This window comes from Leucoraja erinacea, chromosome 14 (assembly GCF_028641065.1).
Source record: "Leucoraja erinacea ecotype New England chromosome 14, Leri_hhj_1, whole genome shotgun sequence".
In the NCBI taxonomy this organism is placed as follows: Eukaryota; Metazoa; Chordata; class Chondrichthyes; order Rajiformes; family Rajidae; genus Leucoraja; species Leucoraja erinaceus.
Window position 1 is genome coordinate 25,610,538 of NC_073390.1, and position 13,888 is coordinate 25,624,425.

Here is a 13,888-nt window from a genome sequence, read left to right on the forward strand (position 1 = left end):
GTAAATTAAACCAGCACAGGACTTACAAAGTGAATGGTAGAGCCCTGGAGAGTTGTAGAACAGAGGGATCTTGGAGTGCAGGTGCATGGTTCCCTGAAAGTGGCGGTTCAGATGGACAAAGGGGTAAAGAAGGCATTTTATGCATCTTACGCATCTTATGCATATACATCTTGCTTTCATCAGTCAGAGCATAGAGATGATGCCTGTCTCGCTGAGTTACTCCAGCATTTTGTGTCTATCTTCGATTTAAACGAACATCTGCAGTTCCTACCTACACATTGAGTAACAGAGTTGGGACATCATTTTACATTGTACAAGTCGTGGTGAGACCACATTTGGAATACTGCGTGCATTTCGGATTTAACTTGAGAGGACAAAGTTTTAAAGCGGGCTTGTGGGCAACCATTTCACACAGAGGGTGGAGGAACAAAGGAAGTTGTTGAGCCAGGTATAATTACAATATTTAAAATACATTTGGACAAATATATGGAGAGGAAAGGTGTAGAGGGATATGAGCCAAATGCAGGCAGGTGGGGCTAGGTCATCCTGGTCAGCATGGATGAGTTGGTGCCGAAGGGGCTGTATCTGCTAAATAATTCTATAACTCTTTAGACACAAAGACCAAAGGGTGTGAACTGGAAAGGCAGTGAAAGAAGTCAATGTGAACTTTCAAATGGGAAAGTTATAAATATATAGACCCAAGATGAGGGAAGAGAGCGAAGGAGGGAGAACATTCATCGTCATCAAAGGATTGATGGGCTGAATGGCCTTCTCCTAGATTGCTATCATTCTGAATCGCAAAGAGCAGAGCAGTGAGTCTAGTACATGATCTATTTATCCATGGTTCCCTCAGCCAATTCTTAGAAGGGACAGATAATGTAGGAGTTTCCTCTAAACTGTCAATGATTTCCTCTGCAGAAGCTGTGACTTTCCAGCATTTTCTGTGGGGCTCTGTCAGTGCTGGAGCAGTCGGGACATCTCATGCCACCCACATGAGCAAAGAAAGAGGAACGTGGACGGCATGAGGACGGCTTGCATTGTTGGTTTCAGCCAACCTCCCGACACAATCAGAAGCCAAAGTTGAACGTAATAAACAGGAGGTACTTCTCCATGTTCTGAGCTCCAGCATTCCTAACACTCCCTCTCAAGCACACGTCATAAACAACTAGCACAGGGCAGCGACACTGCACAACACAGCATGAAGCACACTCGTTTCTGCCACTTTCCCTATCAGGATCCGCGGTGAGGGGTTCCCAGACCTGTGCAGCTCCAATACATTCGGGCCGAGGGCAGAGAGAACTTTAATTCCTCTCGCAGGCCCCTAGAGCTGGAATCCAAGAACATGCACATCCTAAACCTCAAATAAATCACAAGTAATTTTAAGAGACAATCTCTCTTTTGTTTACCAAAAAACAGGCTGGAATCTAAACAATCAAAGAGCAATCTAGCTGTATTTGCAAACAAGTTAGAAGTCACTGGAGAGCAACTATGCGATGAATGATTCGAGGAAACCACACCAAGACCTCCCCAATTCCATTCCTTCTTTCTTTCATGTTAAGTGGGTCAAAGGACAACAGACAAAATGAGAATGGTTTTGCCAAAAATGGCACTCTGTAACTACAGGCTCCGAGTCAGAAATTCCCAGCTTTTATACCCAGTAAACACACACTGCAAGTCATAGAGAATCATAGGGTCATTAGAGCAGGCTCCTCGTCCATGCCGACCAGAATGCCCATCTAAACTAGTCCCATTTGCCCACGTTTGGCCCATATCCCTCTAAACCTTTCCTGCCCATGTAACTGTCCAAATGACTTTTATTATACCCCCCTCAACTACTTCCCCTGGCAGCACCTTCCATTTACCCACTACCCTCTGTGTGATAAAGTTTACCCTCAAGTCCCTATTAAACTTTCATCCCTCACCTTAAACCTATGCCCTCTAGTTCTTGATTCCTTATCCTGGGTAAAAAGCTCCGTGCATCACCCTATCTATAGTGGTGACCCTATGTAGTGAGGCCAAATTTGGAGTATTGTGCTCAGATTTGGCCACCCTGCTATAAGAAAGCTGTTGTTAAGCTGGAAAGAGTGCGGAGAAGATTTACGAGGATCCTGCCAGGACCTGAAGGCCAAAACTATAGAATTGGGCAGGCTAGACCTTTATCCTTGACGTGCAGGATTAGGGATGATTTTATGGAAGTGTGTGAGATCAATAGGGCAACGTTCTTAGCATCCGTCCATCTATGAGATATAATGATGAAGATAAGAATAGATAGAGTAGATGCACAGAGTCTTTTACCCAGAGTAGGGGAATCAAGGACATAGGTTTAGGGTGAGAAGATCTAATAAGAACCTGAGGGGCAACTTTTTCACATAGAGGCTGCGGGTATATGGAATGTGCAGCCAGAGGAGGTAGTTAAGGCAGGGGTTGTCGCAACGTTTAAGAAACATTTAGACAGATACATGGATATGACAGGTTTAGAGCGATATGAGCGAAATGCAGGTAGGTGGGACTAGTATAGATGGAACTTGGGAAAGTTGGACGAAGGGCCTGTTTCCACATAGTAAAACTCTATAACTCTAAGACTATGATTCTATACTCACCATCGACGGCACCACTGTCTCCCCATCTCCCCAGGCCCGCAACCTTGGCGTGATCTTTGATTCCACCCTCTCCCTTGAGCCTCACATTCGCGATGTCATTAAAACCTCCTTCTTTCACCTCCGCAACATCGCCAAACTCAGACCCTCTCTCACACCTCCTGCTGCTGAAAGACTCATCCATGCCTTCATCTCCTCCCGACTGGACTACTGCAACTCACTTCTCCTTGGCATCAGCTCCACTTACATCAACCGACTCCAACTGGTCCAGAACGCAGCCGCCCGACTCATCACCCACACCAAATCCTGGCATCACATCACTCCAGTCCTCAAACAACTTCACTGGCTTCCCATCTCCCACCGGATCACCTGCAAAATCCTGGTCCTCACCTACAAAGCCCTCCACCATCTGGCCCCCCCCATATCTCACTGACCTCTTCTCCCCCTACCAACCCTCATGGTCCCTCAGATCCACATCAGCCGGTCTCCTCTCCATCCACAAGTCCAACCTCCGCAGTTTTGGGGACAGAGTCTTCTCCAGGGCAGCTCCCAGGCTCTGGAACTCCCTCCCCCAACTGATCCGCAATTCCGTGACCCTCACCATCTTCCAGTCCCGCCTCAAGACCCATCTCTTCACCTCTGCCTATCCTTAGCCCCACGTCCCCCTCCCTTTTAGCTTGAATTGCCTCATATTGTGTTTTGAATTGAATTCTGTCTTTAATTTGTGTACTAGTCATGTCTCTACTATTTATTCCATTCCCCTTACACGTTTTTCCTCTACTTGCTAAATTTTTGTAAGGTGTCCTTGAGACTCTTGAAAGGCGCCCATAAATAAAATTTATTATTATTATTATTATTATTATTATCTGCTGAAATTTCAGAGAAAAACAAGATTTTCTCAGTCAGAAATACCCACAATTTGTGCCCCACAAACACGCCCTGTGGATTGAACATTGGCTATCCCCTCCTTGTTCTTGCTCCACGGTCAGTAAGACCATGGCTGATCATTTATCTCAGCACCACACCATCTATCCCCTGATTTGCTCAATATCTACAACCAGCCACTGGGGCTCCACAACATCCTTGGGCAGAGAATTCTAAAGATTCATCCTTCTGGGTGAAGGCTTATCTGAATTGTTGACTGGTTCTTTTCCAGGTACCCCAACCAGGGGAAAGCCCCAACACCTACTGTAATATCCCTTATAACAAGTTCACTTCTCCTTCTTCAAATCTAAAATATGTAATACCCAGCTACAACTCTCCTTATCAGACAAACCCCCTTGCCCAAGCATTGAACCTGGTAAAGTTTTGTAGCACTCCCTACATGGCAAGTATATATCCTTCCTTCGGTTGTAGACTGTGGGCTGAGCCGTTTCATTTTGTGACCCAAATCACGTATCTACCTGCATTTATAACATATTGTGTAAAAATATTATAGAAATCATACCTGAAACTCGTCAAGAACAAAACCTGCAAATATTTTTTAAATATGAGAAAAACCTCAAATTTTCTGAGTAGTAATTGTCCAATCAAAGCACATTTGACAGAGTCAGACGCAAATTGACTAATCATGCGCTTTGTTTCATGCTTGCTAGGCTGCGAGCACTCTGGGATCATAGCTGCCTCCAAATAACATCACAACAATAGCAAGGTTTCAAAGGAATAAAGGTCGGGCTGGGCGATGAAAAGCCCCATGAACGGGCCGATTCAAGCTCCCATCTGATCTTTGCTCCACCAGGAAGTCTCCCTGCTCCAATCACTGCGCTCTATCCTCAGTCCCACCCCCCTACTTCCGCCTCTGACCAACACCTCCCTCCTCCAATAACCACGCTGAATCATCATGGTCCCCCCCCCCCCCCCCCCCCCCAACTGCCTGCTGACCGACATCTCTCTTGTCCAATCGGCGCCCTCAATCATCAGTTCCACCCCCACCGTCTTGCGGAAAGCGGAGATTTTTAACAGCTTTTTTTTTCACCGAGTTTAAAAATCCGGATTACAAAAAACGGGTGGTGCAGTAAGGGCCCCGCTGTCCCCCTCAGGATTTCCTCCCCTGATTTTCTAAATGATTTGCTCCATCTCCATGTTAATTTTTACTGATTCATGTACAATCTCTGCTTTTAAACTAAAACAAATTATTTTATTCTTCAAGAGTGAATGGCCAAACATGTTTCTACAGTATATTCCATCCGCCATCTCCTAACTCTTTCACCTAACCTTCTCTATTTCTTAGACTTTATGCATCTTTTTATAATTCACACAGTCACAGAGCTTTGTATCATCAGCAAATTTGGATTTTACCCAGAGTTATACAGTTATACAGCATAAAAGACTTTGTCCATGCCAACTGCGATGCCAATCTGCACCAGTTTCCTACACCAGTCCCATATTCCTTCCTATCCAAATACCTGTTGTAAATGCCGTTTAAACTTAGATGTTTGGGCCCAGCATCAGAGGGGGCACTGGAATCCATTGAGGAGCGTAAACAACTGGAACAAGAGAAAGGTTCCAAGAAGGGTACCTGAAGAGTGGCTCAAATGGAAGAATCAACTTGAATGGAGACTCGGAGGGCAGCAGAGCCCAAGGGACACACCACCTGAAAGAGCGATGGAACACGTTAAATAGAGAATTGAAAATATTGCAGAGGGAAAATGTGCAGGATTTGTGGGAAGTACAGAGGAGTGTGGAAAATCTGATAAATGTTGCCAAAGCTAGCAAAGTATTGAGAAAAATAGTTTCTTCCTGCCGAGAGTAATATGTAATCATCTCCATGAGCAACCTACCACCCCATTGATTAATTTTATAAATCTTGTCAGATGATCCCTCTCGTTTCTCCTGTAAATATCATCAGCCAGTTCAATCCCACAAAAACTCACATTTTTGTATCACTTTTATGTCTCTTCAATGATCCCATACCCTGCTTCTAATCCTTGAAAATACTCAAAAGATGTTCCAACCCAGATTGTTTAAAAGTCTCTGAATTCTATCCCTGTAGAGTTATTCCTTTGTTTACATATTTTCATGTGTTAACATTAAGCAAGGATCAATGTATGACTGAACTACTTCCTGATGTACCCTCTGGCCCATTGCCACCTGTTCTGCCAGGCATGCCAATTTAAACCATTTGTAGTAAGACAAACAAAAGTGAGATCATCACATATTGGCAAGCGCACTGTTTACCGAGTTCCCATTAAGGGACAAAAATGGAAATTTTGTAGTCAGGAATGATCGAATAGCAGAGAACGAGATTAGACGAAAGTTTCTCAAAAGACTTCCTGGAATGTGGTATGTTACCATAAGTGGTAATTGATGAGACAAGAAGCCTGATCTGGAATGTGCTCCTGGAAGGGTGGAGGAAGCTGATTCAGTCGAACTTTCACAGAATCTTACAGCACAGACTGAGCGCTTTTCACCAGCTGTCTGTGTCTTGGTTCTTTCAAATACTGATCCAATTAAATCCACACGCCAGAATGTCCCCCATAATCCTGCTAATCAATCCTCAAATACATCAACAACTGTCGACTAAAAGGGCGCATGAAATTTGATTAAACGTCCTTCTACGTAGAGAACCAGATCTTACCAATCCCTGAGTGCATGAAGAAATTTCTGTTCATTTCTGCTCTGGTTACCATGGGGCATTACTTTAAGTCACAACTTCTGCTCTTGCCAGAGTAACAAAGAAATCACTCTCCTGATGCGCTGTATCAAATGCAACGCAACAACAATCTTCTGGAGGGACTCAGTGGGTCAGGCAACATCTCTGGTGGGGGAGGAATTGTCGACGTTTTGTATCGAGACCCTGCATCACCACTTGCAATGTCCAGATGTAGGGTTTTGTCCAGAAATGTTGACAATTCCTTTTCCTCCACAGATGCTACTCACCTCACTCACTGATTGATAATTGCTCCAGATTCCAGCTCCTGCAGTCTCTCATGCATCACATTTTAATGATTGTTTTCACCTCTTTCTAATTTATCTGCTTCAAGGAGCACTATTCTGGACTCCCTCATTTCTCGACACAACTGAAATTATTTAATCCCTGATATTATTCTGACAAACTTCCAATCAAAATATTGACATTCTTCATATGTGTTTCATTTACACAGGGCATTGGTCAGATCACACCCAGGGTACATTAGTCTCCTTAGTTAAGGGTGCACGTTAACATAATGAAATAGTTCAGTGGAGGTTCACAATAACCTTGGCACCACCCACTGCAATTTAGCACTAACTTCCTTTATCTCTGTCTTAAGTCCTTGTCCCACTTGCCGACTTTTTTTGGCGACAGCCGAAAAATAGGCAGTCGCTCATGGTCGCGGCGTGACACGGGCTGATGCCTGTGTTGTGGTGAGCTGTCTCCGCAAGTGTCATCACTTTTTTCTTGTCGCCGCTGGATTGTGAAATGTTCAAAACCTTGCAGCGACAGTGGGCTTGGTGTTGCCTGATGTTGCCTGTCGTCTCCTGTCGTAGGTGCTGTCCTAGGTTGTCGTAGAACTTGACGGTCTTTCGACATCAGTCAATGATGCTGGCAGTCGCCGAAAAATATCTCAAAATGGGACAGGCCCTTTAGTTTAGCTGCAGAAGCTTCAACCTGATAAATGAACTATATTTCCCTCCACAAATGCTTACTGACCTCCTGAGCATTTCCAGTAGTTTCTTATTTTTTATTTCATATTTCCAGCATCTGCCGTTTTTAATTTTCACTTACTGGATTAATACCTGGAATGGTACAAAATAGAAAGTGCTGGGAAAACTCCGCGGGTCAGTCAGCATCTGTGGAGGCGGAGGGATGATTGACGTTTGGGGTTGTGACCCTTGTGAGGAGAGGTTAGACAGGCTCAGTGTGTATCCTCTGGAGTGTAGTGGAGCGTGGGGGACTGAAATTTCAAGTGGTCTTGACGGGGTGAATACGAAGAGTATGTTTCCTCGCGGGAGAACCTAGAACTCGTAGACACTGTTTTGAATTAAAATGCTGTTTATTTAAGACAGAAGGTTGCAAGCCTTTTCTTCCAGCTGTCTTCCCCCTCTCCCCTGCCCACACTATCAGTCTTAAGAAGTGGTCCGACCCGAAACGTCGCATTTCCATGTTCTACAATGATGTTGCCTGACCCGGCAAGTTATTCCAGCACTTTGGCTCTTTTTTTTAAACCGTAAATCAGCTTCTGCCGCACCTGTTTTCTGCAAGTTTTTTACATTCTCTTCCTTAAAGCAGGATGGAAGAAGACTGGATGTGTTAAGGCAGAGGTAGGCAGATTTGCAAAGGGGAAAGGTTCCCACAGGGTGATGAAGCAGGATTGAAGCCAGCCACGGTCATGTTTAATGGCTCCAGTAACACCCCCCCCCCCCCCCGCTCCTAACTAGTACATTTGTGCTCTCCAGAAATGGACATGTAACTCTGTATCAGATCAGGCACAGTCTCAGAATGAAAGGATGTACCTTTAGAAAGGAGATGAGGAGGAATTTATTTAATCAGAGGGTGGTGAACCTGTGGAATTCATTGCCACAGAGGGCAGTGGCGGACGTCATTAGATATTTTTAAGCCGGAGATTGACAGATTCGTGATTAGTAAGGGTGTCAAGGGTTACGGGGAGAAGGCAGGAGAATGAGGTTGAGAGAGAAAGATAAATCAGCCTTAATTGAATGGCAGAGTAGACTCGATGGGCCGAAATGCCCAATTCTGCTCCTGTGACATTAACTTATGAAACAATGGAAGGCTTTGATCTGACTTCCTTGTTTCTGTATTCACTGCCCCTATTTATACAGAAAAATATTCAAATCATTATCTTAACAACCTTGTCAACTTGCCCTTCCTTCTTCAGTCTTCTCAGCCACACACTTCAGGTCCCTCTGTTCTTACATTGTCCACCCCTCCCACAGAATGGGACAATTTGGATTGCCCCACCTCTCCGTATTGTTGCACCCAAATTCCTCCCGTCACACCTGCACTAAATGGGATGTCCATGGATTAGGTCCCCATCTCCTTGAATGCACCTACGATCAAACACACTATTTACTATCGACAAATTCTGTGTCAAACACAAACAATTAAATTGTACTCTATGTACCCAATAAATGGTAATACTGACATTTGGTTCGGTAAATCAATAAACAAAAATTCTGTCTTCTTTATTGCAAGAATAATAATGGTGCTAATATCAAACGCTGGGCGAACCCACGCCACATCCTCTACACAAACATTTGTTCCACATTTCTGATCCTCTGATCTCTTAGACAATTATATACAGGCTATCATCCCCTATTTTTCAAATACATTTCTGTAAGGTAACTTATCAAATGCTTTTTGAAATCCCAAACATACAACACAGACACACAATTCTCATCAACCCATATCCATTTTTGCGGTTGACTGCGTACACATAGGAGGAGATACTTGCAAGGCTATCAGGCACAAACAAGCAGAGATGAGCAGCAAAGAGCTTGCACAGGTCGGATGGGAAGGGTCATCTCTCTCTACTGTACAAATAACTAGCAAATCAGTGATAGAATTCAGCAGGGTCACAAATATTTACAGCTATGGATAATACGTCTACAATGGCTCTTATAGTGCCACACCATCTCCCAGCCAGAGGACTGTAAGCCCATCTGACCGTGGGTGTACAGCACGGGAGGCCCATTCCCTATATCCCTCCTCTTCAAGATTCATTTTAAAAGCACCTATTGATCTTTTTGTTTATTAATTCACAGGATGTGAACTTTGCCACAAAATCCATACTTATGATGCAGTTGAGAGGTATACATGAAACCATATTAATAGGTTAGGTGAGAACAGTAAAGCAGTAAAGCGTAGGAACAGGCCATTTGGCCCATCGTGTCTGTGCTGACCTATGATGCTAAATTGTATCTGCTTAAATGTGGTCTACACCCCTTCATTCCCTGCATGTTCCCATGTCCATCTACAGTGCATTCAGAAAGTATTCAGACCCCTTCACTTTTTCCACATTTTGTTACGTTACAGCCTTATTTTCAAATTCATTTTTTTAATGATCAATCTAAGCACAATACCCCAGAATGACGAAGCGAAAACAGGTGTTTAGAAATTTTTGAAAAGTAATTGAAAATAAATAACTGAAATATCACATTTACATAAGTATTCAGACCCTTTGCTATGACGCTCAAAATTGAGCTTAGGTTCATGCTGTTTCCATTGATTATCCTTGAGATGTTTCAACAACTTGATTGGAGTCCACCAGAGGTAAATTAAATTGATTGGACATGATTTGTAAAGGCACACACCTGTCTATATAAGGTCCCACAGTTGGCAGTGCATGTTTGAGCAAAAACCAAGCCATGAAGAAGAAGGAATTGTCCATAGACCTCCGAGACAGGATTGTGTCGAGGCACAGATCTGGGGAAGGGTATAAAACAATTTCCATAGCATTGCAGGTCCCAAAGCGCACAGCGGCCTCCGTCATTCTTATATGGAAGAACTTTGGAATGACCAGGACTCTTCATAGAGCTGGCCGCCTGGCCAAACTGAGCAATCGGGCGTGAAGAAGGGCCTTGGTCAGGGAAGTGACCAAGAACCCGATGGTCGCTCTGACAGAGCTCCAGAGTTCCTCTGTGAAGATGGGAGAAACTTCCAGAATTACAACTATATCTGCAGCACTCCACCAATCAGGCCTTTATGGTAGAATGGCCAGACGGAAGCCACTCCTCAGTAAAAGGCACATGATAGCCCGCTTGGAGTTTGCCAAAAGGTACCTAAAGGATATTCTCTGGTCTGATGAAACCAAGATTGAACTCTTCGGCCTGAATGCCAAGCGTCACGTCTGGAGGAAACCAGGCATCGCTCATCACCTGGCCAATACCATACCTATGGTGAAGCATGGTGGTGGCAGCATTATGCTGTGGAGATGTTTTTCAGTGGCAGGAACTGCGAGACTAGTCAGGATCGAGGGTAAGATGAACTGATACAAAGAGATCCTTGATGAAAGCCTGCTCCAGAGTGTTCTGGACCTCAGACTGGGGCGGAGGTTCACCTTCTAACAGGACAACAACCCTAAGCACACGGCCAAGACAACACAAGTGTAGCTTTTTGTGACAAGTCTGTGAATGTCCTTGAGTGGCCCAGCCAGAGCCCGGACTTGAACCCGATCGAATATCTCTGGAGGGACCTGAAAATAGCTGTGCATTGACGCTCCCCATCCAACCTGACAAGAGCTTGAGTGGATCTGGAGAGAAGAATGGGAGAAATTACCGAAATACAGGAGTGCCAAGCTTGTAGCGTCAAACCCAAGAAGACTTGAGGCTGTAATCGCTGCCAAAGATGCCTCAACAAAGTACTGAGTAAAGGGTCTGAATACTTGTGTAAATGTGATATTTCAGTTATTGTGGGGTATTGTGTGTAGATTGATGATTTAAAAAAAAAAAGGAAATAATTTAATCCATTTTAGTATAAGGCTGCAACGTAACAAAATGTGGAAAAAGTGAAGGGGTCTGAATACTTTCTGAATGCACTGTAAACATCAATTGCCTTGTTAACCTCCTTTAAAAATGTCCCCTCACCCTAAATTTATGCCCTCTCATTTTTGTCATATCCAGCCTGGGATCAAAACTATCAACCCTTTCTATGCCTCTCGTATTGTTATATCAGTTCGCTCTCAACCTTGGGCACGCCAGAGAAAACAATCCAAGTTTACCCAACCTCTCCCTATAACTGAAACTCTCTAACCAGGCAGTATCCTGGTGAACCTCTTCTGCAACCTCTCCAAAGCCAGACCCCTCCATTCCAGGCAATATCCTGTAATGTAGCAACCAGACCTTAACAAAATACTCCAAATGTGGCCAGACCAAAGTTTCATAGCTCCAATGACTTCCCAACTTTTATACTCAACAGCACTGCCACATGTCTTCCTCACCACCCATCTACTTGTGTTGCCACTTTTAGGGACTTGCTATGGATTTGCACTCCGATCCCTCTGCACATCAATATTCCCTCGGGTCTTTCAAATAACTGTATGCTCTCCATTTACATTTGACCTGCCAAAGTGCAACATCTCGCACCCGCCCAGATTAAACTCCATCAGTCATTTCTCCACCCATACGTCCAACTGATCTATATCTTGCTGCATCCTTTGACAATCTTCCACACTATTCACAATTCTTGCAACATTTACAAATTGCAAATCAGCCCACCTATATTTCCTTCCATGTCATTCATATATCACAAGCAATCAGTCCAGCCAGCCCAGCTAAGGACCACAATGTTCTTCCCGAAAAGGACACTGATGAACCAGCTGGTTCTTACCTTGTAGCTTCATAATTAACCTTACCAACATGAGCTCTTTTATTAAGTTCCATTTTAAATACACGGGTTTAGTTTTGCAGGCTACAATGGACGATCGACACTCGCGCTTCTGGGTCAATGGTCCAGACTACTTGCCTCCAGTCAGTGAATTAGCACGACACTACTGTGGCTAAAGCTGCCCTATCAATTGTCAGTCCAGACGTTTCAGACCACAACGCACACGGTAAAAAAAAAACACTTAAATCACCTGTTCTTTTGACAATCGTTTTAATTAGGTTCTGGACCTAATTAGGATCTTATAGAAACATATACAATTATAAAAGGACTGGACAAGCTAGATGCAGGAAAAATGTTCCCAATGTTGGGCGAGTCCAAAACCAGGGTACACAGTCTTAGAATAAAAGAGAGGCCATTTAGGACTGAGGTGAGAAAAAACTTATTCACCCAGAGAGTTGTGAATTTGTGGAATTCCCTGCCACAGAGGGCAGTGGAGGCCAAATCACTGGATGGATTTAAGAGATAATTAGATAGAGCTCTAGGGGCTAGTGGAATCAAGGGATATGAGAAGGCAGGCACGGGTTATTGATTTGGGACGATCAGCCATGATCACAATGAATGGCGGTGCTGGCTCGAAGGGCCGAGTGGCCTCCTCCTGCACCTATTTTCTGTGTTTCTATGTTAAATCTAAGAAAACCTCTCATCTTTGCTGGAAGAAGAACATTTGCATTCTCTTTATTTCTGTACATTTGATGTCACCATGCCTGAAATCATTCCACTTAGTCCTTAACCATATTCTTTCTTTTTTATAATATACTTTTATTGGCATTCCATTACCATAAAAAGGGTTTCAGGTATAATGCTATATGTATGCATCATCCACTTATGTTTGTCTTGACATCTTTCCCAAAGTGTGGTATCCACAATTGGACTTGATACTCTGCTTACGTCCCAACCAGTGATTCATACAGTCATCCAAGTATAAAATCATACAGCACAAAAACTGGCCCTTACAGCACATCTCCATCAAGCCAACTGTGACGGGTACCTACAGTAATCTCATTTTCCTGCATTGGACCCAAATCCTTCCATTCCTTCTCTATCTAAATACCTGTGCAAATGTCTTTCAAACATTGTGGTTGTATCTGCTTCCACCATCTCCTCTAGAAGCTCCTGGAAAAAACATCTCCTTTAAAGTTCTCCCTTATCACCATAAACCTGTGCCCTTGAGTTCTAGATTTTTCTGTCCTGGGAAAGAACTCTGCCTAACTTTCTTATCTATGCCTCTCATACTTTTATGTAAGGTCATCCTTCAGCTTCCCACATTCCACTGGGATACACCCAGCTTATCCAATCTTTCCTACCCCTCCATTCCAGGCAACATCCTGGTGAATCTCATCTGCTATTTCTCTCTATGCTGCCATATGTTTTCTATGGTGTACACAATGCCTCAAGCCCAGTCTTTAGCCATGTTTTGTACAGCTGCAACTGGACATCTCAATTCACTTTATCCATGCTCCTCATGATTTTGCACACTGTAATTATGTCCTGGTCTACGAAGGCTAGCCTGCAAGATGCCTTGTTTCCACCTACGTCGTCTCTATCATGGACTTGTGTTGTCTCTCCTCTTGTTTCCCATACCTCTGCTATGAAGCTACAAACCTATGCATGCCTCAGCAGCCTTCTCAAATTGTTCTGTGTGCAGGAACCACAGGACCAGGGTGTATATGTAATAATAGTGACGGGCCACGATGAGAGTGGTTAGTAAAGCAAATGGAATCCTGGGATTCATAATTAGATACACTGAGTACAGAGCGGCACACAATTGGAATACTGCACTTTACCAAGGACATTAATGTCCAAAAGTGACAGAAAGATCTTCTGGAATGGTACCACGGATGAGGGATTTCTGCTCCAAGTTTAGACTATTGAAGCTAGGGATGATGTCCTTTACGCAGTGAAGGTTGAGAGGAAATTTGATAGAAGTGTACAGAAGCAGGACTAGTTTAGATGGGGTAGGTGGTACAAA

At 43.8% G+C, this 13,888-nt stretch overlaps 1 protein-coding gene across 6 annotated transcripts in view; it reads right to left on the minus strand.

The window, feature by feature from the left end:
- lpp (LIM domain containing preferred translocation partner in lipoma) overlaps positions 1-13,888 on the minus strand; it is a 159,828-nt gene that overhangs the window by 134,115 nt on the left and 11,825 nt on the right. For 2 of the 6 annotated variants that reach the window (XM_055645881.1, XM_055645879.1), the window contains exon 2: positions 5,116-5,190. The exons of 2 other annotated variants lie outside the window; for them this stretch is intronic. The gene's annotated coding sequence lies outside the window, so the exon portion shown is untranslated. Of the gene's footprint in view, positions 1-5,002; positions 5,191-13,888 lie in introns of all 6 variants that reach the window. 2 more of the 6 variants (XM_055645883.1, XM_055645880.1) reach the window with 1 other exon arrangement.